The sequence below is a fragment of the Schistocerca piceifrons genome, chromosome 5 (assembly GCF_021461385.2).
Source record: "Schistocerca piceifrons isolate TAMUIC-IGC-003096 chromosome 5, iqSchPice1.1, whole genome shotgun sequence".
NCBI lineage: Eukaryota > Metazoa > Arthropoda > Insecta > Orthoptera > Acrididae > Schistocerca > Schistocerca piceifrons.
The window spans coordinates 417336160-417360649 of record NC_060142.1 but is presented as its reverse complement, the minus strand read 5'-3'; the positions used below and the strand labels follow the sequence as shown (position 1 = coordinate 417360649).

At 41.4% G+C, this 24490-nt stretch overlaps 1 long non-coding RNA gene across 1 annotated transcript; it reads right to left on the bottom strand.

The window, feature by feature from the left end:
* Window positions 1-7056: 7056 nt before the first annotated feature.
* Window positions 7057-15375, bottom strand: LOC124799300. Its single transcript, XR_007017010.1, has 3 exons — window positions 15273-15375; window positions 9493-9685; window positions 7057-7187 (listed from the first exon to the last, which is right to left on the bottom strand). It is a non-coding gene; the product is annotated as an uncharacterized LOC124799300 (long non-coding RNA).
* Between the last annotated feature and the right edge of the window lie 9115 nt (window positions 15376-24490).

Sequence of the window (24490 nt, the reverse complement as noted above, 5' to 3'; positions counted from 1 at the left end):
TGTGGTTCTTCCACTCGTCTTCGTGCAGAGCACAGCCCTTTAACGTATGGCTACTTGCTCCGGCGAGAGTTCTCTTCGGTTTGTGGTGCTTGTAGCGTACAGATCAACGTGCGCCACATTTTAGTAGGCTATAGCTTTCTTTCAAACCAGAGGACAACGACCGATTTGCCGACAGATCTGCTCTACAGCGTCTGCCATAATTAATGGCATAAACTCATACAGTTGAAAGTACATGGTACTAGAAGCAAAAGAGTCTCAGTAAACATAGGGTCGAAAATGCATACCTTAAGAGCTACGAGCAATTTTTCATCTCCAGTACGGTGAAGCAAATCTCTTCTGCTGCAAGCTCTTTGCTTTCCACATTTTGGGAAGTAGTAGTACGGACCACAACAAGAAAACATGTCCACTAAACATGTGCTCTAAAATGCATACCTTAAGAGCTATGACCACGTGCCCATCTTCGCTACTTGGAAACACAGGCCGGCCGATGAGGTCGAGCGGATCTAGGCGCTTCAGTCTGGAACCGCGCGACCGCTACGGTCGCAGGTTCGAATCCTGCCTCGGGCATGGATGTGTGTGCTGTCGTTAGGTTAGTTAGGTTTAAGTAGTTCTAGGCGACTGATGACCTCAGATGTTAAGTCCCATAATGCTCAGAGCGATTTGAACCATTTTGGAAACACAACTCTTCCAATGAACGATTGCTCACAACATTTAAGGTATGCATTTTAGAGCAAATGTTTACTGACATTTTTTCTTATTTTGTTCCATACTACTACATCCCAAAATGTGGAAAGGAAAGAGCTTGCAGTGGAAGAGATTTGCTTCACAGTATTGAAGACGAAAAATCGCTCGTAGCTCTTAAGGTATGCGTTTTCGACCCTATGTTTATTGAGACTTTTTTGCTTCTAGTATCGTGTATTTTCAACTGTAAGCGTTTACGTCATTAATTGCTGTACACCCTGTATATTTTAGGTAACATTCAGACTAAAGTGGTTAGAGGTTTAAGGTTCTGTGATATGTTCAACCTGTTTCCCGAAATTTTAGGGAAATGTTCTTAATGTCTTAACAGGGTGACTATCTCATCGATATATTTTGTAATTGGTCAGCCAGTCTCATTTCCTTATGCTGATACTCCAGCTTTTCTCTTGTATTTCTTGTTTTACTTTCGTTTTAACACATTTAAGGTAGTTTATAGATTGGCTCATCCTTGTTTTCAGTAAGTGGTCAGTGAGTCGTATTTCTCTGTGCTGTTATTTTAGCTCCTCTGTCATTTTACTTATATTTTACTCCTATGTTTACCACCTTTCACCCTTGCTTCGATGTCTTAAGGTGTGTGAGATTGCATAATTGTGTGGGTCAACGCGAATGAGGTGGGAGTGAGTTTGTGAGTGTCATTTTGTAGGTTTATTCCTCATCGTGTGACAAGGTTTTTATTCATTTTATCCACATTCATTTCTTTTAGTCTATGTCAGGGCGTTGATACGCGCCATTACCTCCAAACACACACTATATATATATATATATATATATATATATATACAGGGTGAGTCAGGAGGAAAGGTGTGTTTTGACGGGTGATAGCATTAGTGATTCTGAACAAAAAACTTGATGTGGACATATGCCCTATACCGAATGGTTTACGAGCTAGACCACTTTAGAGGAAGTTGAGACGAACATTTTAATACAGAACTCTTGTGGTCTATGAAGTCGGAAAACTACCTCAAACTGGCCTACAAAAAGTATCTAAGCTACAGTGCACTCGCGTCGCGCGAGATTTTAAATATTCTCGCGATCTCTTCGCGCAAATGATTAGTCCTGGAGAAAAAATAAATACGACCTTGCTTTGTAGCAAATTTAATTTGGTTTGTGTACTGAGACACAGTTTCGTTTGAGGGTAAGGTTTTCAAGTTATTCAAGAAAAACATACAAAAGTGATATTAAACGTGTTCCATTTCTGAAAACATTCGCAATAGTACTTACGTCAATATGTAGTTTATCGTTCAGAATCACGCCTCAGAGCATGTACATTTCCTCCTGACTCACCCTATATATATAAATATATGTTTTGTTGTCGTAAGCGCAGCACACAACACCAGACAGCACCACATGCTCCGGTAGGTTGACAACCCACTCCAGAGACGGCATATAGCCTAGCATTGTCGCACCAAGAAGTTGCAGCAGTGACGCGACCAGAAAAGTGATATGCGACGGCGCCACTACAGAGCGGCCAGTTACAAGTTAGCTCGGCTGTCGAGAAGACCGCTTCCTGCTTGTGTACTTTGTGCCACATCGTCTGCTTCTAGCGAGTTCACACGAGCCCGTCTTCAGCGAAAATGCTAGTGGTACAAGATCTGTTTACTATCAATCTTTACCTTCTGGAGTGGTAGATGAACTTGAGAATCTGCTACTTGAGCCGATTTGTACCAAGTTGAGTATTCGCCAATAACTGAGTGTGTTCTTGTCACTAATTATTATCAGTGTTTCCGTGTTCTCTTTGTTCTTTCGTAGTGTTTCCCTCAGCGCACTACAAGCAGTTCAGGGTAGCAAACGAGTAAAAGTACGGTACAGTAACATATTGAGCTGCGAAGTGCATCATGTTGACCAGTCCCACTGCCCATCAATTAATGCCACTCATTTGATTTCGTCTCACCACACACCTTTTCCATGTCTGTAATATTAAGAATTAAGTAATGTAGGTTCTCTTCAGTTTTGTTAGAGAATTGCCTTCAGTTTGAGTGTCAAGGCACAATAAATTCAGTCACGTGAACACTGGCTTTGGTGTAACACGGCTAGTAACTTACATTTCTACTTCAACCACTTGGTGTTTTATGTGTACTTTAAAGTCATTTTACAGGCCAGAAGTTTGTCATCTCACTGGAAGGCATTAACGAAGACAATTCAATTTATGAAAATACACGATGTGCAACAGAAACTGGAGACTGTGTTCAAAATAACAAGCTTATTTAACTCCATTTTGTTGCTGGCTGGAAGTGGTGTATACTAATACTCTTAATTTTTTAAGTATGAATCTGACGTAGAGTTGTATATTACTCAAAGCTTTTTTATAAAGTTGCCTGAAATTTGATGTTGTATTTTTATTTCAGTCATTGCGAAGCTCCATTTTCCCACGAGTTTGGTGATATTCTGGATTCTTAAACCAAACTAGAGCAGTCATTTAAGAACTATTATGAATAAAAGTTACTCGTTTTATGTATATTATGCTCGGTATCAGGCAACTAAAATCACAATCCACAAATGTTAATGAATATATAACTTTATTTCATAAGAAAAGATGGATTCCTGGTCTAAACTGTTCTGAAATCTCAGCTGCACTGTGATAGCTGCAAGCATTGCTGATACCAAAAACTTATTTAAAAGAATCAGCTCTATGAAAACATAGTTCATCCTCAAATACTAATTGTTCGCTCCAAGGAGACTCTCGCCATAAGAGATGACAAGAGTAGGTGTTTCGGCCGGAGCCGAATGGTCATTGTCGGTACCATCAGCTTTTTCAGCGAAGACAGAACTGCGTCCAGAGTGTCTACGTAATCGCAAATGAAACTGTATAATTAGTTTCAGATACTGGAAAGTTAATATCCCCACACGTGATCGTTACTACAAAACAGCGTTCTGAACTAAATAATACGGCTACAAGAATGTCAGTGTGTTAGTAGATAGTACTGAAGGCTAACAAGGTAGCGACTGGGAACAAGAACATAATAATCTGAAGTTATACACTGTCTTCGGTATTCGATCGAAATAGCTAATCCCGTCAACTATCGTGCAGACTATCTTCTTAGAACGAATAATTAATAAATATTGTTGTAACGCCTCCAAAACTTTTCAATGTGGCCCCTCAGCAATTAGTGAAATGAGTTTAAAATATCGTGATACCGGAATTATTGTATTGGTATTCTGGAGTCAACTCTTACTTAAAAACCTGAGCACCTTGATTCCAAGAGTTTAGTCATCTAAGTTGTACTTACTGCAAAAGAGCCTAAAACATACACAGTTACATTAACATAATTGATGTGACATATCGTAATAAAGGATCATAAACTTGTTACGAGGGTAATCCCAAAAGTAAGGTCTTCTATTTTTTTTATAAGTACAGAACTCAGTTTGTGTGGCAGTTGGTCACACTGTCATGAAGAGTGCTTCATGCACTGTTTGTATATATGTGCACGCCGGGCTGAGGCGCTCAGTCTTGGCTTGGCAGTCCTTGAGAATGGAGCTCCCGTTGGATGTTACCGCCAAGTGCGAATTGCGCGCAGTTATTCGGTTTTTGAACGCAAAGGCCACTGCGCCGGTTGAAGTCCATTGCCAATTGACGGAAGTGTATTGTGAGTCGTGCATGGGCGTCAAAAATGTTCATAAGTGGTGTAGAGAGTTTGCAGCTGGTCGGACCAAAATTCACGACGTACAAAGGAGCGGGAGACCGTCAGTTTCTGAGGAGACAGTGTTGAAGGTTGAGCAAAGCATGCGTGAAGATCGGCGGATCACCCTGGATGATCTCTGCACGTTGGTTCCTGAGGTTTCCCGAGGCACCGCTCACATAATTTTAAAGGAAACATTGAACTACCGGAAGGTGTGCGCAAGATGGGTGCCACGCATGCTGACTGAGGACCACGTGCGGCAACGAGTTGATGCTTCCCGCGCATTTCTTCACCGCCTTGCAGCCGAACAGGACAACTTTATGGACTCAATTGTCACGGGCGACGAAACCTAGGCATACCACTTTACACTTGAGACTAAGCAACAATCACGCCAGTGGCAGCATCCTTCTTCGCCAAAGCCGCGGAAATTCAAACAAACACAGTCCACCGGTAAAGTCATGACAACCGTTTTTTTGGGATCGGAAAGGGGTATTGTTGGTCGACTTTATGCCCACTGGGACCTCAGTTAACGCTGACAGGACTGTGAGACTCTGAAAAAACTCAAACGGGCAATTCAGAACCGGAGAAGAGGAATGTTGAGAAAGGGCGTACACATTCTCCATGACAACGTTCGCCCACACATCGCTCAGCAAACCGTTGCTCTCCTGCAAGTTTCAGTGGAACATAATCACCCACCCACCCTATAGTCCTGACTTGGCGCCCAGTGACTATCACCTGTTCCCTAAGTCAAATGAACACTTGGCTGGAAAGCGATTCAGCTCCGACGACGAGGCGAAAGAAGAGGGTCACAGCTTTCTTAACAGCATGGCGGCGAGCTGGTATGACATAGGCATAGAAAAACTGCCACAGAGTCTGCAAAAATGCTTCGACAGAAATGGTGATTATGTCAAAAAATAGCTAAATGTTCAAGCTGTAAACAGATGTAAAACATTGCAGAAACAAACAGGTCTATGTACTTATAAAAAACAGGAGACCCTACTTTTGTGATTGCCCTCGTATATTATTTATATGTGTCGGTCACCAATGTCTTTTACTAACATTGGTCTGTACGGCAAGTTAAGAGTCCTGACAGTTAAAGAGGTCTGGGTGGGCCTGCTTCGCGCATCTGCCACTTCTAATCATGTGGCATGATTTTGTTTACTTTTTTATGGCAACGTCTGAGCGTTGTCACAGCTACGGCTTTCAGGCAGTGTTGACGTAGCCACTTTTATTTTGTGGTTGAAAACTGGCAACAGTACTGCTAGCAGTCAGCGATCTTCTCTCGTCATACAGAGTATAGTTTGTAAGTGGAGACATGTCTGCAATTTTTCTTATATTGTACGATAAAATTCTACAAATATTTGTTACAAAATCTAAAAATGTATTTGTTGACTGATTGGTTTAATATTTTCCATTGTACGCCTGTATTAATGCTTCTATTTGAGAATTATTGTAATTACATACTTTTCGTTTCCGTGCAGATTGTTCTATGCGACGTTTCTTTGCACTCTGTTTTATGTTATACCTGTATATATGTTAGTCCCTTTCCTCAATTTTTCTGAGCAGCCAATTTTTCATGTTGTAATTATTTATCGTGCAAATTGTTTCCAACACATCCAGTAATACCTACGTGGGCTTGCTCAACCTAAATGGAAGATGGCATCAATGATCTCTGTGCTTGTTTGGAAAATACTAACAACTTTTTATTACCACATAAGAATTTCTACCCATTTCTGGCTTTATTTTCTTTTAGTAACTAAAACAAAACAAAAAATGGTTCAAATGGCTCTGAGCACTATGGGACTTAACTGCTGTGGTCATCAGTCCTCTAGAACTTAGAACTACTTAAACCTAGCTAACCTAAGGACATCACACACATCCATGCCCGAGGCAGGATTCGAGCCTGCGGCCATAGCGGTCGTGCGGTTCCAGACTGTAGCGCCTTTAACCGCTCGGCCACTCCGGCAGGCTAACTAAAACAGTCTGCTCAGCTGTTGATTTTCAGATTTTAAATTGTATATTGTGCTCTGTCATTCCAGACGCTCTTTCAACCAATTTCTTTGTCTGTAGGCCTCTGTAAACAGCCTCCAAAATACTGAAGCTGATTTTAACTGAAGCAGTCAGACCCGCATTGTCTTCAGAACCATTTTACTAATACGGAACTCTGGAACATAATCCAGTAATCAGATTTAGATGTGATATGATTGTTGTAAAATGCATCACGCAATTCTGTCCCCTTTTCTCGAGAAACTGCTACATCATGTCGAACGAAGTTGCATGGTAAATTGAAATTTTTTCTTGATTGTGCGAATAATCATTGTGTCACCAAAAATGACCTCCATCATTTTTCAGACAGGCTGTAGTTGACCGATTAACGAAAATCACGCCAGTTTCCATTTCTGGGGACGTTGTATGTGCTCATAGACCTCCCCATATCGTACAGAGGATTTCACACGGTAGTTCTCTTTCGTAAAACAGGAATGGATACCATTCACAATACATGAATTTTTCAGAATTTCACCATTAAGAACTTTTAAATTTGATGTTATATTAAAATTGGAAAGTATGACCCCTGTCTATCCTTGTTTCAACAGCCAAGGTTACAAATATTGTGGTTAAGAGGTTAACAATAGTACAAAAAATACACATTGAATTTTTACTGAATACTTTTATTAAATTATTTGTAATATGAAACTATAACTAATTTATTCACATAAAGCGAGACAACTACGTTGTCATGAAGTAGACGACGGATGTTGACGTTTTACGCATTCCTTAGGAGGTAGGCTACTTCTGCGGCGAAATAGACATCTGCAAATACAGTAATGTCGGAATTACTATTAAAGAAGTTTAAATACGCAACGAAAATATGTTTCATAACTCTTCATTTGTTAAAAAGTGCGTTCTCATTGCTGGTATCAGAATTCAAAGGAGTGACTCTTTAAGTACTTTTCGTTTTTGGATACATCAGGCAAAATATATAGTTACACGACTTCTGGCACTTCAGATTACATTACATACATTGTTCTTTCCTTATATCCAGAACAAGGAGGTTATCAGGGAGAGAGGATACATCAGTAAGACAAACGTACATAATATGTATTTACAAAATAATTGTCTTAATGAACTGAGCTGCCAATTTGAAATTGTACTGTGACGCAGTAGCTAGTCATACAGTTCTCTGAGAAGGCTTCTGCATGACTTTCTTCAATTTACAACACATATTATTTGTATTTCACATGCCTGGTCTCTAATAATTGTAGTTTGACTTGATGAATCACGCCAAAATTTGTACTATATGACATTACATAATACATGTGAGTAAAGGATGTCAGATTCCTAATTTTTATATCACCTAACCGTCAGCAACAGCATCTTTAATATAAATTTTCTTAGTCGTTTCAGCAACCCGATGTCATGCTCCTACCACCTGAATTTATACATATATTTATTACTCAAAACAAACAAAAAGTATCCACCCACAATAACATCATGAGAAAGCACACAAGTAGCGGGTAGGGTGCCCAACTGACAGTACAAGCAAGGAGTATTCACCTTCAATAACATCATCAGAAAGCTCACAAGTAGCCGACGGGAGTACCCAACTGACAGCACTCAGAACATCAGTACATGCGTTATGATAATCTGTCGCTGAATGCGCCTGCCCTGTTTGATACAGATCAGTTCGTGCCAGGCATGTGGATGATGCCCTCAGTGAGACATGTAGAACAGAATTGTGATGCCTGAGGGCAACGCCGACCTACAAACTTTACTGGCAAGGTTAGCCCCACCAGATATAAAAAGGGAAGCTGCCGTGAACACAGAGAGACGCAAAGTGGAACTCTACGCTGTCCCCCCCCCCCCCTTCCCATGGTTACCAGCTCCCCCTAAGCAGGCTGAAAACTGGGAAGAGCTTCCTAAAAACTTTGTCAGACAGTGCATCACCGTCAATGACACGACAAAAGCTGTGGACAATAAGAAATGCAGATATCGCGTCTTCAATCCCACTTTCGGAGGCCCTCCCCCCAGGCAAAAATCTGCAATGGAAAACGTGGAAGTCCCTCAACAGACTAAAAAGTGGTGTAGGTAGAGCAAAAGATAATATGACCAAGTGTAACTATCTTGGGGACCCATCAACTTCATGCTAATATTGAACCGAACAAACCACCAAGCACCTGTAAAGTTATCCTTAGTGCCCAGTTTCCCGCACATTGGGGACCTACTGCGGGGCAAGGAATTTGCCGTGATGTTGCTAATTTTTGGTCCAATTACATTCATTTTAGCATCTGTAATCTGTTTATGTATTATTATTATTATTATGTATCTCTAACAGGCTCGTATTATATCTACATTTCCTTGTATATATTAATTTTATACTTTTAGTCTGTTTTTTTTCCTTTTTGTCTATTTTGTGTACAACGTTTTTGACATGAATAAATAAATAACTCTAAATTATTCTGATTTATCGTGATAGAAGATCCTGAACCGCTGAAGTCACCTCACTGAGGAACAGAGTGGCTGAGATAACTAACTCAAATTGAACCAATTTTGGGTGTTATATTGAAGTGATTTTTCAAATAATTTTGTCTTTTAAGTTCTTTAGCAATGGAGGTTTGTTGAGAAAATTAGTAGTATCCTGAAACATTTTCCAGATTTAGTATCTCTGCTTAATTATTTATATAGGGTGAAACTTAGAAGCTACATATTTTGTGCTCACATAGGTCTACTCAGTTTATAACATGCCATATCTGAGACTATGAAGACAGATTTTCATAGTAGAAAATGGTTCACTCTGGACTTTAATTTGTAGAATGTTTCTTAAATACAGTAATGTTGGCACAAGAGAATGCCTGAAGCTCTGGCGTAATTTTTTACCACCGAGACTTTGGCAGCCGGTTTGATGGCCGTTGATGAAAGGATGTCTTGCAGCAAATTTTAATGACAGTGTACTGTGACTGCATGTGCTGATGTATGTGCAGCTTATACCTGCACTGAAGGTGGAACGTACATATTGCGAAATGTGCTTCAGAAAGAAATTATTAAAAGGAATTAATATTTTCGTAGCTTGAGGTACTATTGGGAGGGACAACTACAAGTGCCAAAAGTGAGTATTTACCACAGAGCTCAAATCGAGCCAGCCATGGCTCAGTAGAGCGTCAGCCAAGCAACAGCAGTTTCTTCTTGAGCAGCTTCTTCTTGAGTAGGAACAGGTTGGACCTGGTGTCCTCATCTCCTATCGTCGGGTCAGAGTCTAGTCCTGCAGGGGCCGCCAGCACCATCGCCAAAGCCAGCACAACCAGGAGAAACACCTGGGCAAATTATACATTTCATATTAGAGCCGCTTTTATTTCTGCCAGCAGCAGATATTTTCATAAATGGAAATGTAGCTCTGCCGAAGAAATCTCTGCCACAATTCCTAGAGGAAGCAAAAGCAATATGTAAACACGGCGAAAAATTTGTAAGTATGCCAACGTTTATAAAAGAGGAAGCCAACATAATGTCATACGTTCTATGATATGGCGTTAAAGTTACATGAATATGAATCTTTTGTTAGTCAACATGCCCGTTAATCTTGATTTTTGCATTGTTGAAATTTAAGTTCCCACACTCACATACGTTGTGAAATAGAGACAGTGTGACACATGATGCATTCGCTGAGGTGACAAAAGTCATGGCATACCTCCTCATATGGCCTCGAGCCTAGTTTTGCTCGGCGTAGCGCAGCAGTTCCACATGGCATGGTCTCAACAAGTCGCTGGGAAATCCTTGATGAAATACTGATCCATGCTGCCTCTACAGCCATCCAGCAGAATTTTGTGCACGAACTAACATCTCGATTATGTACCATAAATGGTTGATGGGACTCATTTCGGGCGATTTGCGTGGCCAAATCATTCGCTCGAACTGTCGAGAATGTTCTTCTAACCAATCACAAAAAATTGTGGCCCAGTAATATGGCGCATTGTCATCCATAAAAATTTCGTCATTGTTTTGGAACATGAAGTCTATCAATGGCTACAAGTGGTCTCCAAGTAGGCGAACATTTCCAGTCAATGATCCTTTCAGTAGGACCTGAGGACCCAGTCCATTTCACGTAGCCACCACCAGCTTGCACAGTGCCTTGATGACAACTTGGGTCCATGGCTTTGTAGGTCTGTGCCACCTCTTGGACCCTACCATCAGCTCTTGTCAACGGAAATCGGGACTCATCTGATCATCTCACAGTTTTCCAGACGTCTAGAGTCCAGCCGATATGGTCACGAGTCCAGGAGAGGCGCTGCAGGCGATGTCGTGCTGTTAGCAAAGACACTCGCGTCGCTCGTGTGCCTCCACAGCCCATTAACACCAAATTCTGCTGCCGTATTCCAATGGAAACGTTCGTCGTACGTCGCACATTGATTTCTGCGGGTATTTCAAGCAGTGTTGCTTGTATGTTAGCGCTGACAACTCTACGCAAACGCCTCTGCACTCGGTCGTTAAGTGAAGTGAAAACCGTCGGCCACTGCATTGTCCGTGGCGAGAGATAAATATGAAATTTGGTATTCTCGGCACACCCTTGACACTGTGAATCTCCCAATACTGAAACCTCTAACGATTTCCGAAAAGGAATTTGCCATTAATGTAGTTCCAGCTACCATTGCGCTTCCTCCAACTACCACTGGGCGTTTGAAGTCTGTTAATTTCCATCGTGCGGTCATAATCAAGTCGGAAGCCTTTTCCACATGAATCATCTGACTATAAATGTCAGCTCCGCTAAAGCAGCACCCTTTTACACCTTGTGTACGCGTTGCTACCGCCATCTGTGTACGTGCATATCGCTATCCAATGAATTTTGTCACTTCAGTGTAATACACTGCCGGAAAAGGAACATCATCCTCAAGGAGAAGGCTATTTTATTGACAAGTGATGTGACATGTGGTTCATCATTATAGGGATATATGATTATAAATTCAGACCAAGTGAGAGACGCTTGTCACGGTAAAGAGTGTCCAAATAGTCGCAGCGATATATAGTGCAGCCACCCTCCTTCTCTCCCCCCCCCCCCCATCCCCCTCTCTCTGGCTGCAAATTGTAAATTTCTTATGGGACCAAACTGCTTAGGTCATCGGTACGTAAGCTTACACACTACTTAATCTAACTTAAACTAACTTACGCTTTAGACAACACACACACCCATGTCTGAGGGAGGGCTCGAACCTCCGACGGGGGCAGCCGCGCGGACCGCGATAAGACTGGCTGCAACGCAGGCATATATTCTCGCACGCAAACGATCGTAAAGGAGTCGAATGACATCCTGCAACAATCTGTTCCAACTACCTTGCACCTTTCGATGCAATTCGGCAACTGTTCTTGCATGCGCTGGCGAACGAGTAAGTTTCCGCTTCACAATATTGTTCAATAGTCGGGAGATCTGGTGATCTTGATGGCCAAGGCCATGAAAAGCACGTTGTGCTGCTGAAAAAGCACATCAACTTCCTGTCAAATAAATGGCAGTAGCACGGTGATCACAATCTGTGCAGTATAAGCGGGCACAGGTTACTTTACCCTGCAGGAACACAACAGTTGTAACTGATGGCCACCCACACCATGAAGTCTGTCATTGGTGAATAATTTCCGGAATAGGCCGTTCACTGTGTCTACGCCGTACACTTGTAAATCCATCACTCACATGCGGCACAAACTACACTTGACAGTGAAGTCCAGTCGACTCATGATACCAGAATAACCGTGCTGGGCGGTGTCCTGGTGTTCAGTGGTAGCCTGGCCAGAGGCATACGTGGTGTTAATGCTGCAAAAGGCAGACGGTTCCTAGTGGTCCGTGGTGACACATCGGTTGCAACATATGCCCAGAATTCGTCCGTGGATGATATTCGGTCGGCCACTGTTGCTCACACAGTGCGTCGCTCTTTATGTGCTTTTGCGCTACGTGGATGTCTTCACCCTGATCTACGGGCGTGGGAAAGTTTCACAGAACACTGTCTGAAAGCAGATACACACCACCGGGTACATTGTACCCAGCTTGTGTACAACCCGTCGCTGTGTTCATTCAGGTTCCCGCAGGCCCATAATTCGACTCTGTTCAAATGGTTGGAGTTGTTCAACAGGAATACGAACTTGATGGTGAGGCGTGGTTGTACCCCAGAATCAATGTTGTACACACTGTTCGTCTTTAAACTCAGCACGCTTACTGACTGCAGAGTCAAAACAAAGAGCGCAGACAGGCTTCCAGAGCGCCGTCTCATCGTCAATGACCGTAAAAAATGGATCATTAACGCTACAATCCTCTGGCGCCAATGAACGCAGTCCTTTAGGGTGCTGCATTTCTTACGGCAGTGTATTTACGTAGTCTTATCCGATGTTGTGCTCATTATCCATTATATCCTCTAGTAGCGTGCAGTCAGATGCAGACCAGCCTCTGCTTGACTACAATGTCCCACTGCCTTGAGTAAGTTGCCTACTTTTTCTTGAACTGGCGTGATCACTTGTCTGGGAGCTACATGTGCTGAACACGGAGCATGCTTACTTGCCTCTGTGCGCTGTGTAAGTAGTCACAGCTTACCTTCACTGTTTCTACGGTAGCTGTAAGTGGGGGAGGGGGGGGGGGTTGTAGGATATACCTATAATTCTCACTTAATACCGACTCCTGAAACTTTGTAAGTAGACTTCGGTGGGATATTTCGCGTTTATCTTCATATATCTCCAATTCAGATTTTTCAGCATCTCCTTAACTCTTCCATCGGTCAAACAAAGCAGTGACTATTCTTACTGCCCTTCTTTGTGTGCGTTCAATATGAGCTGATAGTCCTATTTGGAATGGCTCCCACACGCTAGAATAACATTCTAGGATGGATCACAGAAGCGTCTGTACTCAGTCTCGTTTGTAGACTGCCTGCGTTTTCCCAGTAGCTTACCAGTGGACCAAAGACTGCCACCAGCCTTTTCTACGATTCACACTGTATGTGCTCGTTCCATCCATATCCGCAAAAACTCTTACGACCAAGTACTAGTATGAGTTGAGTGACTCCAGCTGTGGCGCACCGAAATTGTAGTCATTTTCTGAATTTTGTGAGGCGCATATTTTACATTTCAAAACATTTGAAGAAAGTTGCCAATCTTTCGACCTCTTTAAAATCTTAACAAAATTTGATTGGATACTTGTTTAACTACATCATCTGCAAAGAGTCTAAAGATACTTTTAATTTTGTCTACTAGTTCATGAACATGCAATACGAACAGCAATGGGTCCTGAAATACATCCGCAGGGCACGCTTGAAGTTACTTTGCATCTGTCATTCACTCTCCATCCGCGATAAAATGATGTCCATATTCATCCTATTGGTGACTTCCACATAAAAGCCTGATCAAGATCTCTCACTCCCTCTGATATGAAATGCAATGGTTAACACAACAGCAGTACACATAAATACCTATGTTTGAAATTAGCAAAGTGACCACTGAGCGCACGAGATAATACAAAAGACAGGGCATACAAGGGACGTAAGATCATGGTGCTGCAACTATGAGTAGACTAACATGCTTCCACTTTTATTTGCATGAGTCTGATTGCAGTCTACAGAAAGTGTTATCATTGTAAACATTCTATAATGAATTTGAAGAGGTTAGTTAGTTATTTTAATGTTCCATGGATCATGTGTACGATAAGTCGTAATGATGTGGAAGTGTCAATTTACAAAAAAAAAAAAAAAAAAAAAAAAAAAAAAAAAAAAAAAAAAAAAAAAAAAAAAATGGGTCTGAGCATTATGGGACTTAACATCTGATGTGATCAGTCCCCTAGAACTTAGAACTACTCAAACCTAACTAACCTAAGGACATCACACACATCCATGCCCGGGGCAGGATTCGAACCTGCGACCGTAGCGGTCGTGTCCCATTGTAAATTAATTAGTAAATTTGGCTACATGCTGAACATTTATAGTTATCTTTTAGTTTTTTATTATAATTATCAAATTTACTAATTTAAAATGTGATAAAATCGTAAAGTCGTCTGACATAAATCTTCAGCTGAAAGTAATCGACCTCCAAACCTGCACATATTGTGTTGTTGTAAAGGAAAGGCTTTAATCGTAATGTCTCCATCAAGTTCCACTCTACTGAAGGAAGAGTCTTCGTTGTGACGACTCCAATTGTTAATGAAGGTGAATACCTTCTCAATCAATACTGAAACGACGTTTTCATGATACTGTCTGGTCTTTCCGCTTGAACATGCATCGAAAATGAATTTGACCTATCATGTTTCACGCAACTGGACAATTTTCGTTCTGGAAACAGACGCACAAAATCATATTTTTCTCCATTTGCTCAGAGTAAGAGAATATCTGTATCATACTTACATTTTGTGCTGTGCACAGATATAAGAATGTTTCGCGTGCGTCTCAACTGAAAGACAATAGAAGGTTCCTAAGACAGTTTATTCTTATTTGGATGCCGAAGTTTGCATTGGCAGTTGAATAATGGTTGTTTTCGGACTTAGCACGCCTAACGACTGAGAAAGAAGAGTATCTGTGGCACAATTACGTATTGTGCCGTGCACGGGCGTATGAATATCTTGTGTGCAGTTTAACTGAAGGGTGTAAGAAGGTTCCGAAGCCCGTTTAATCTTCTTTGGATACTAAGGTTTCAGTTCACAGATGAATGACTTATTTCCGAATTGGCGCATCGCAAGTGATAGGCAGAGCCTAACTAGGGCCAGGCGGAAACGGTCTCTCCTCGGTACGCTCTTAAAGGCACAGAGGCCTGATATGTTGGTGCTCATCTACGTCAGGCGCTGCGGTAGAGTCAGAAGGGTGCCATATCGCGTCTTGAATGTGCACGACTACAATTAAGAGGCAGTGGAGCACAAAATACAATAAACGTAAGAGAGAATGACGTGCTTACCGTGAGCAGCCTCATCGTATGTAGTGGACAGAAGCGGAGAGCGGATGACTGCTGCGGTGTGAGCTCGGGGCGCCCCCTTATATATGCCACTCTTGCTTTCTACTGTTTGTGACGCCGCGAGCGCGTTGCGTTGGCCGTGGCGGAGGCTGCGATGCGCTCTGCATTTCAAGGCCTCTTCCGGGCTCAGGCCGCTGTCGCCTTTTAGAAGAAAATAAAAGTTCTCAAGTAGTTACACCGAAGTACTCGAAAGTGGAAAATTGTATAAAAGCAACAATGGGCTTTGGATGACGAGTGGCCAGTCACTGGATTTAATACAAATGTTTGGGTTATTAGTTGACTGTCACGAAAACGGTTGATTATTAGGAATACAGCATTGTTCATGGAAGTTTTACCGGGACAAAGAGATGAACAGATACTTACTAATAAGCAACTCCTTTGTTATAACAGTCCACGACGATGCTAAAGAGAGCCTAAATCACTGATAAGCGCGCATTAGTTAGTTGAAACTAAAGTTAAGTCTAAGTAAATGTGGAAAAAAAATGCAACAGTGATACGAGAAAAATTAATTGCTGGTAAAATTTTTAAGTTTCGTGCGCTATGAATACACTGACGTGACAAAAGTCATGGGATAGCGATATGCGCACATATAGATGGCGGTAGAATCGTGTACACAAAGAGGACAGCGCATTGGCGGAGTTGTCATTTATAATCAGATGATTCATGTGAAAATGCGGCCGACGTGATTATGACCGCACGATAAGAATTAACAGACTCTGAACAAGCATTACGTCTCACCACGGATAACCCAGTGGCAGGCGGCCTTCACTTAACAACTGAGAGCAGCGGGGTTTGCGTAGAATTGTCAGTCCAACAGACAAGCACCACTGAGTGAAACAACCGTAGAAATCAATGTTGGACTTATGACGAACGTATCCGTTAGGACAGTTGGCGTTAATGGGCTGTGGCAGCAGATGAACGATGCTAGTGCCTTCGCTAATAATGTGACATCTACACTTGTCTACATCTCAATGTAGACAAGTGTAATGTACTGCGATTACATAGAAAGAAAGATCCTTTATCATTTAGCTACAATATAGCAGGTCAGCAACTGGAAGCAGTTAATTCCATAAATTATCTGGGAGTAGGCATTAGGAGTGATTTAAAATGGAATAGCCATATAAAATTAATCGTCGGTAAAGCAGATGCCAGACTGAGATTCATTGGAAGAATCCTAAGGAAATGCAATCCGAAAACAAAGGAAGTAAGTTACAGTACGCTTGTTCGCCCACTGCTTGAATACTGCTCATCGGTGTGGGGTCCGTACCAGATAGGGTTGATAGAAGAGATATAGAATATCCAACGGAGAGCAGGGCGCTTCGTCACAGGATCATTTAGTAATCGCGAAAGCGTTACGGAGATGATAGATAAACTCCAGTGGAAGACTGCAAGAGAGACGCTCAGTAGCTCGGTACGGGCTTTTGTTGAAGTTTCGAGAACATACCTTCACCGAAGAGTCAAGCAGTATATTGCTCCCTCCTACGTATATCTCGCGAAGAGGCCATGAGGATAAAATCAGAGAGATTAGAGGCCACGCAGAAGCATACCGACAATCTTTCTTTCCACGAACAATACGAGACTGGAATAGAAGGGAGAACCGATAGGGGAACTCAAAGTACACTCCGTCACACATCGTCAGGTGGCGTGCGGAGTATGGATGTAGATGTAGATCGCCTGCAGCGTCTTCCCTGTGTTCGTGGCCATGTGGACCATAGACAACTGGAACACCGCTACCTGAACAAATGAGTCCCTATTTTGGTTGGTGTGAATTGATGGTACGGTTCGAGTGTGTCGCAGACACCCACGAAGCCATGGACCCAAGACGTCAACAAGACACTGTGGAAACTGGTGGTGGCTCCATAACGGTGTGGGCTGTGTTTACATGGAATGGATTCAAACGTTCATTGACTGGAAATGGGTACGTTGATCTACTTGGGGACCATTTTCAGCCATTCACGAACTTCCTGTTCTCAAACAACGATGTCATGTCACCAGGCTACTATTGTTCGCGAATAGTTTTAAGAACATTCCGGACAGTTCTAGCGAATGATTTGGCCAACCAGATTGTCCGACGTAAATCCCACCGAACATTTATTGGACATAATCGAGAGGTCAGTTCGGGCACAAACTCCCGCATCGGCAACCCTTCCGCAGTTATGGACAGCTGTAGAGGCAACGCGGTTCAGTAGATTTGTAGGGGACTTCTAACGACTTATTGAGGCCATGCCACTTCGAGTTGCTGTACTTCGCAGGAAAAAAGGAGGTCCAACACGATATTTGGGGTATCGCAAGACTTTTATCGCCTTAGTGCACATTTCTTAATATAAAATACTGAGAGGAAGATAGGTTGACTGTATAGAGTGTATCACAATTAATAGGGACACTGACATGGGCGAAAGTTTACGAAATAGGTGCAAAACATTCACGTGAACTTAGATCCGCGAACGAACCGTTTGCGAGACAATCCGACAAGGACTTAGGATGAGATATTATTCTAGTATTTGGAATGTTAACTTTTCGAGTAAGTCACGGCCTGAAATTATTCTCATGAGCTACCTTATTAAGAAACACAATACTTTTTAGTTTTTTCGGTGCAGTTATATTTGTTTATGTTCCAGACGAACTTCACCTTTTTACATTAAGGTATCTTCAGTGGACTTAATCTAATTTCGTTTTTACGACGGAAATCTGGGCATACGTTAGAGGTCGCACTGTCACTTCACTTATAAAACATTAACGTGTTTTCATGTCATGATGTTTTTACTTTATAGTTTTCATATTTCATAAGCCAACTGAAGTGGAGCATTATTACTGGTCTGGCAATAAATGCAGAGTTTTGTGGCGAGAACTGAGTAATTTGTGTCTTAACTGGGTGTTAACGTTGTTTCTCTTTTCTTTCTTGGTAAATAGAAAGGTTTCTCAGTTTATGGGAGGATGTGTGTAAATGTGACCAGAAATTTCATGTTCAATTTTGTTTGCATTTAGTAGTATTGATAACATTTTCCAAAAGTCTCATTTTCGCAGCCGTAATGGAATTGATGAAAACAAAAATATGTTGTTCAATATTTAACAGCCATTCCCTATTTCGCTACTGTTCGTCGAATGATACTCCCTACAGCGACAATAAATACGTTCCTGAATGTGTAATGAATGCTACCATGCCCAGATTTAGGACCTGGCTAATCTTTGCATGCTAAGTACGTACTTTCATGGGAAAATTCAAAATCCAAATGAGTCTCTGAATGCTCTTATCTGCAAACGTTGCCCAAAGACATCGATTTCATAATCTACAGTTTGTAAAACTTACAACATATGATGTTGTAATTTTTTTCAGTAAGGAAAAGATAGGGAGGGGAAATGAGTTACAGTGTTTGGGCTTCAGGGCTGGAGCATTCACTAACTATTCGTGACGAGATTGACCGTTGTCATGGATTTTGATCTGAAATGTCTATCTAACATCTACCAAAGAAAACAAGATAAAAGAAAAGAAATTACAAAACGAGGCCATAGAATACCCTAAGTGTATATCTGTACCATTATGAGAAGGTATAATTTTAGAAAATATAAGTTTAATCTTCACATTCATTTTTCCAGAAAGTACGTTTTGCGACAGTTATGTACCTTTTCCTCAAGACATCTGTGATATAATGCCTTAGTATTTGACCCATACTGACTGACGGTATAACAAACACACAGAACTAAATTATCAAATGTTTTGTTTAAACTGATACATGAAGCTAAAGGTGCTGAAATTCCCAAACGAATGCCTTCCAAGAAGTTTTAAAATGCTATAAATTTTCGTATCAAAGATATTCAAAATCGCTTAAGTACAATTGTTTACATGGACAGTTCGATTTTAGCTGTGATTGGTTTAGGAGATTATGAGGAAAAGGAACGTTAATAATTACAGATGTATTAAAATTGATAATTTTATATTAATTTCTAAATAGGAATAAAAATTTTGGAAACTAGATTAAAAGTTGCATTACACTATTGCTAACTCCAACATAAAATTTTACTGTTTCATCTTTAATATCTTAGGCACAATGTTTGATAACATGAGAGTATGTGACTCATACATGTCTCCCCTTAAGAAACGAATATTTTTATACTTGCTGCATATAATGCGTTAAATTCAGTACGACTTCAGCACGTTACCTGACACAGTTTGCTTCACCCTTGTACCTGTCACAGGAGGTGTTCTAAGTGTCGTCTTCGCATAAGGACGCGATACTCCACTCTTATCTGCAGTCAGTTACGAATTCTCGTAAACACTGCCGGTCATCTTGTAAATCTTGATAGTTCGCTGTCCACTTCTTCAACCGTATCAATGGCAGTGCTCGACGCTTCACATCTAAGGTGACCCCAGTCAGAAACATCTGGAGGACTGAGGAGAAATGATATTGGTACCGGCCTTACTCGACTTATCGATGTTCGATCACATGCACGCATTAGATATCATCATACATCAACTACAAAAAGTGCCGGATTCCCATGATACATGTACCAAGTTCCCAACCTTTGACCTTGGATTAAATCTGAGGCCAATTAGGTGGTGATTTAATCGATAAATTTACATTTGTGCGACAATACTCCGCACACAATTCAGTTGTGGTTCGTAGCAACTCATTCACAGTTACCTCACAGACGGCTCGCTGTGCATCCATCTTTGCTGGAACTTTCGGTTTGTACTTTCTTATATATTAATCCATGTCTTTCCTCACTATTAATGATGTCATACACTGTATATATAACCGGTAGGTTCTTTATATAACAGTAAAGAACTGTAGGTTTTGTAAGAACCTACATTTTGTTTTCACTATAGCCCCATTTTCGTCGGTCAACGTTTTTACAGTGAGAATTTCCCGTGCTCCAAATAAGATTCTGCAAAACCTGAAAAATGGCCATTTCGTAATGCTATAACCCCTTCATTGGTCTCAAAACATTTTCTAATCACAAATTTCTTTGCACATGGAGGTGGAAGACAGAAGTTGTCGAATCAGGAGATAATATTTTGCATGCAAAGTGCTCTGCTGCTCGTACGAATCTTAGGAACTTCATGTTGATTAATTCGCAACATTGGCTGCATGTGTTTTGTGACTTAAGCTATCTCTGGATTGTCGATTGGAGAATTTCCGGCTCAGCTGTACGATCTTTTCACGTTTTCTGGAATAATACATTAAGTAAAACTAAAATTTAATAGCACGCTTATAAAAGCTCTAATACACGTATTTACAGAACGATCTGTACTAGACAGTTATCGCAATATGAATAATTTATGTTTACTAGAACACAAAGCTCGTGCGTCTCACCTCCCGCACGGATACCTGTAAGTGTCTTGGTCCCACTCATAGTCGATGTGTTTAAGAAATGGTGCGTACACCAGCACTGCCTTACCGCTACCACTTGGCGGGCTTCTGAATACTAATAGTGAACTGCAAGCAGGCACTAATAAACGCCATGCCTGAACTTTCGTCCAACAATTGACAGATCGATTAACATCAGTAGCACTACCCAACACTTTTGCAACAACAGAAAGTACACTCACATCATGGTCTCAGGTTAATATAGTGCATAGTTTCACACCTATTCGTTAGTTACATTCAGTGTTGCTTATAGGCCATAACTATAAAATTCTGGCTAGGCGACCGACCAAGTACACACCTCACACTGCCGCCGTCTTGAAACAAACTGGTAAAACTATTGTTTTTCACTCCTTACTGGCACTCAAATGGCACGTATTACGAAAACAATAAAGAGGAAAAATTCTGTGCGTAGAAGCTAGTTTTGAATTCCGTCTTATTCCGTATGTTTACAATGTGGCTGAAGTCGGGTTACGAGGCTGCCGAGGGCTCATATCAACCTAAGTAGCTATTAGCATCCAACTACGACATTCAATGATCATCATTTAGTTCCATTATGACGAGCGTAGAGGAACAGTGGGCAAAGTTTAAACGAATTATACATCGTGCTCTGCAGAATTATGTGGCGATCAAGTGGATTTAGGACGAAAAGACTCACCGTAGTTTAATAACGAGATTCGGAAAATGCGGAGGAAGCAGAGGCAGTTGAGCTCCTGTTCAAAAAAGAACGCACGAATAACGACAGGCAAAAGTTAATAGAAGTTAGTGCACCAGAAGAAGATCGATACGCAAATCATACAATTACCAACGTCGTACCTTAGCAAAAGAACTTGCTGACAACCTGAGAAAATTCTGCTACTGGGTAAAATCGCTAAAAATGATTCTATCCAGTCACTTGTTGACCATTCTGGTGAGGCAGTAGAAGATAGAAAAGGAAAACTGCAGTCCAAGAAATTTTTCACGTTGGAGGATCATACAAACATACCGTCGTTTGGTCCGTCGCACAGATTCCCGTATGGAGGACATAGTAATAGGTATGCCTGGCGTAAAGAAGCATTTAAGTTGCCAGGTCCGGATGGAATGCCAGTTACGTTCTACAGAAAGTACTTTACGGCACTTGCCTCTTACCTTCCATCATCGCGAGTCTCTCGATAAGTGCAGAGTCCAAAGCGACTGGAAAAAAAGCGCAGGTTACTCTTGTACATGAGACGAGTAAGACAATTGAGCCGTAAAACTACAGGCTTATTGCAGAATTCTAGAACATGTTCTCGAAAGTAATATACGGGGTGTATCAAAGAGAATAACCCGATTTAAAAAAATTATAGCTATTATGTTATTTGAGATATGTGTGTGAACAACCTACTGTTGGAAAGAACAAACTCTCGAATTTTACAGGATGGGGCACCGCCACACTGGCACCTGGAAGTGCAGCAATTTTTAAATCAAAGAGCTACTGAACGAGGGAGCGGTCGCATTGGACCAAGTGATTCAGCCTTATATTACTGGCCTCGAAGGTCACCGGACCGGATGTATGTGATTATTTCTTGTGGGGATTTGTAAATGACTTTGTTTATGCGCCTCCGTTACCAACAACAGTGAATGAACCGAGACATCACATAACAGCAGCTGTGGAAGCTGTAACTCAAGACATGCTCGCTGCAGTGTGGGAATAATCTGAATACCGCATTGACATATGCCGTGCATCTCAAGGGGGGCATATTGAACACCTATGAAAAGGTACGAAAAGAAACCTTTTGAATTTCTCGTTCATCAAAAAATAAAATTAATTGTATATGTTTATTAATGTCAGAAATATAGACGTGCCATATCGCATGATTCTTTTTGATACAACCTTAATCTACTTGAGACGGGAAAGCTGTGCTCTTGCGAAACTCAGCTTGTTCTTTTTTCTCGCACGATATCCTGCGAACCATGGGTTCCTCGATGGTGATGGTTTTCTAGCAAGATAACTGTCCATATCCCAACGCCAAATTCGTACAACAGTGGTTTCAGGAGCTTGCTAGTCAACTGATGTTGAGGTGTTGACCACAAATTTCGGATGGTCTCAAAGCAAGGGATCACATCTGGGACGCCATTGGGAGCCAGCTTCGCGCTCACAATCCACTGACCCGTAATTTACGTGAACTGGGCGATCTGAAGATAGACATCTGGTGTAATATGATTCCAGAAACTCGCCAAGGACTTATCGAATCCACGTCACGCAGAGTCGCTGCTGTGTTGCATTTCGAAGTTGGACCAACACGCTGTTAAACAGGTGGTCATAATGATTTGACTCACCAGTGTAAATACCACCAACAAGGGTGTATCTTGAAAGCTATTGTCTGAGATCAGTGCTTCATTAGAAATCGCAGATGTTCAGTGATTTAAAATTTTTATATAATGAGACATCCGAACAGTTACTAAATTTATTTCAAAATAATTTATTTTGTGGTAGTACTTTAAATTAATAACTGGGACACATCAGTGTCGTCAGGCAATATTGTTCAACTTGTTTTGGTACTCTATAGGAGAACGGTGATAGTAGACTGTCATGTCTCTCACATTTGAGAAAGCCGTTATGCTCTTTACCTTTGTTGTGCAGCTTAGATTCGCTAGTTCCTTTAAGAGTTTCTGCCATGCTTCTTCTCTCTGTATTAATCGTAATACTATATAGTGGCAAGTACATATTACAGCGCTATCAATAGATCTGGACACACCTGTGGTTCTTTAACTTGCTTCGTATGATTCCGAAGGGAATTCGATTCTTTGTCTAGCCCTAGAATGGCAGTAATTAAAAAGAGAGAGTTGCGTGGCATGTTCTCTCAGTAAATATTCCATTAATCATTATTGTTAAAAACAAAGCACTACGTGAAGTACAGTAACATTTGTTTCCGTAGCTAATTTACAGGGCAGCACATTAAATGAATAAAGTCCAAATAACTATAGATCGTCGTATCTATAGATACCGCTGTCAGCCAACTTCCATAAGCTCCTACGTCCACCGGTACAAATCTATGTATGGCGTGTGTGGTATATTGAAGATTCGTTGAGAATTAAACTCACCGGACAAAATATTAGACACCGCCTTGAAAGGGCACACTGGTTGCTTTGGAGTGCTGTGGGGGACGTGGCCTTGGTACCAGACGTTTGTGTGACTCTCCGCCGTCGACCTAACCCACGGCAGTATAGTGGTGTTCGTATGTTGCTAGTCGGCTGTATAAGAGCAGCGAGATGTGGCGACATGGAGACGTGAAGGACTGGCAGAGAGCAGCCATCACTTCCAAAATAAATTTCCGCTCTGCTGCGCTGATTTGAAACTTCCTGATTGTGACTCGGATCGGGCACCTTTACCTCTCTCGGGAAAATGCTCCACCCTCTAGCGACAAAAATCTAAGCCCGACTCACGACCCACCCTCACAGCCCTACTTCCACCAATACCTCATCTCAGCAAACAAGTGAGGGAAACATAGGGAGAGGGAAATAGTTACAGTGTTTAGTATTCAGGGGTGGAGCATTCACTCTAACTATTTATGATGAAACCGACAGTTGTCATGCATTTTGAGCTGAAATGTCTATTCTGCATCTAGCAAAGAAAACAAGATAAAAGAAAAGAAATTATAAGACGAGGGCATAGAATACCCTAAGTATATTTCTGTAGCATTATGAGAAGGTATAATTTAAGAAAATACAAGTTTAATCTTTACATTCATTTTTCCAGAAAGTACGTTTTGCGACAGTTATGTACATTTTTCTCAAGACATCTGTGATATAATGCCTTAGTATTTGACCCATACTGAT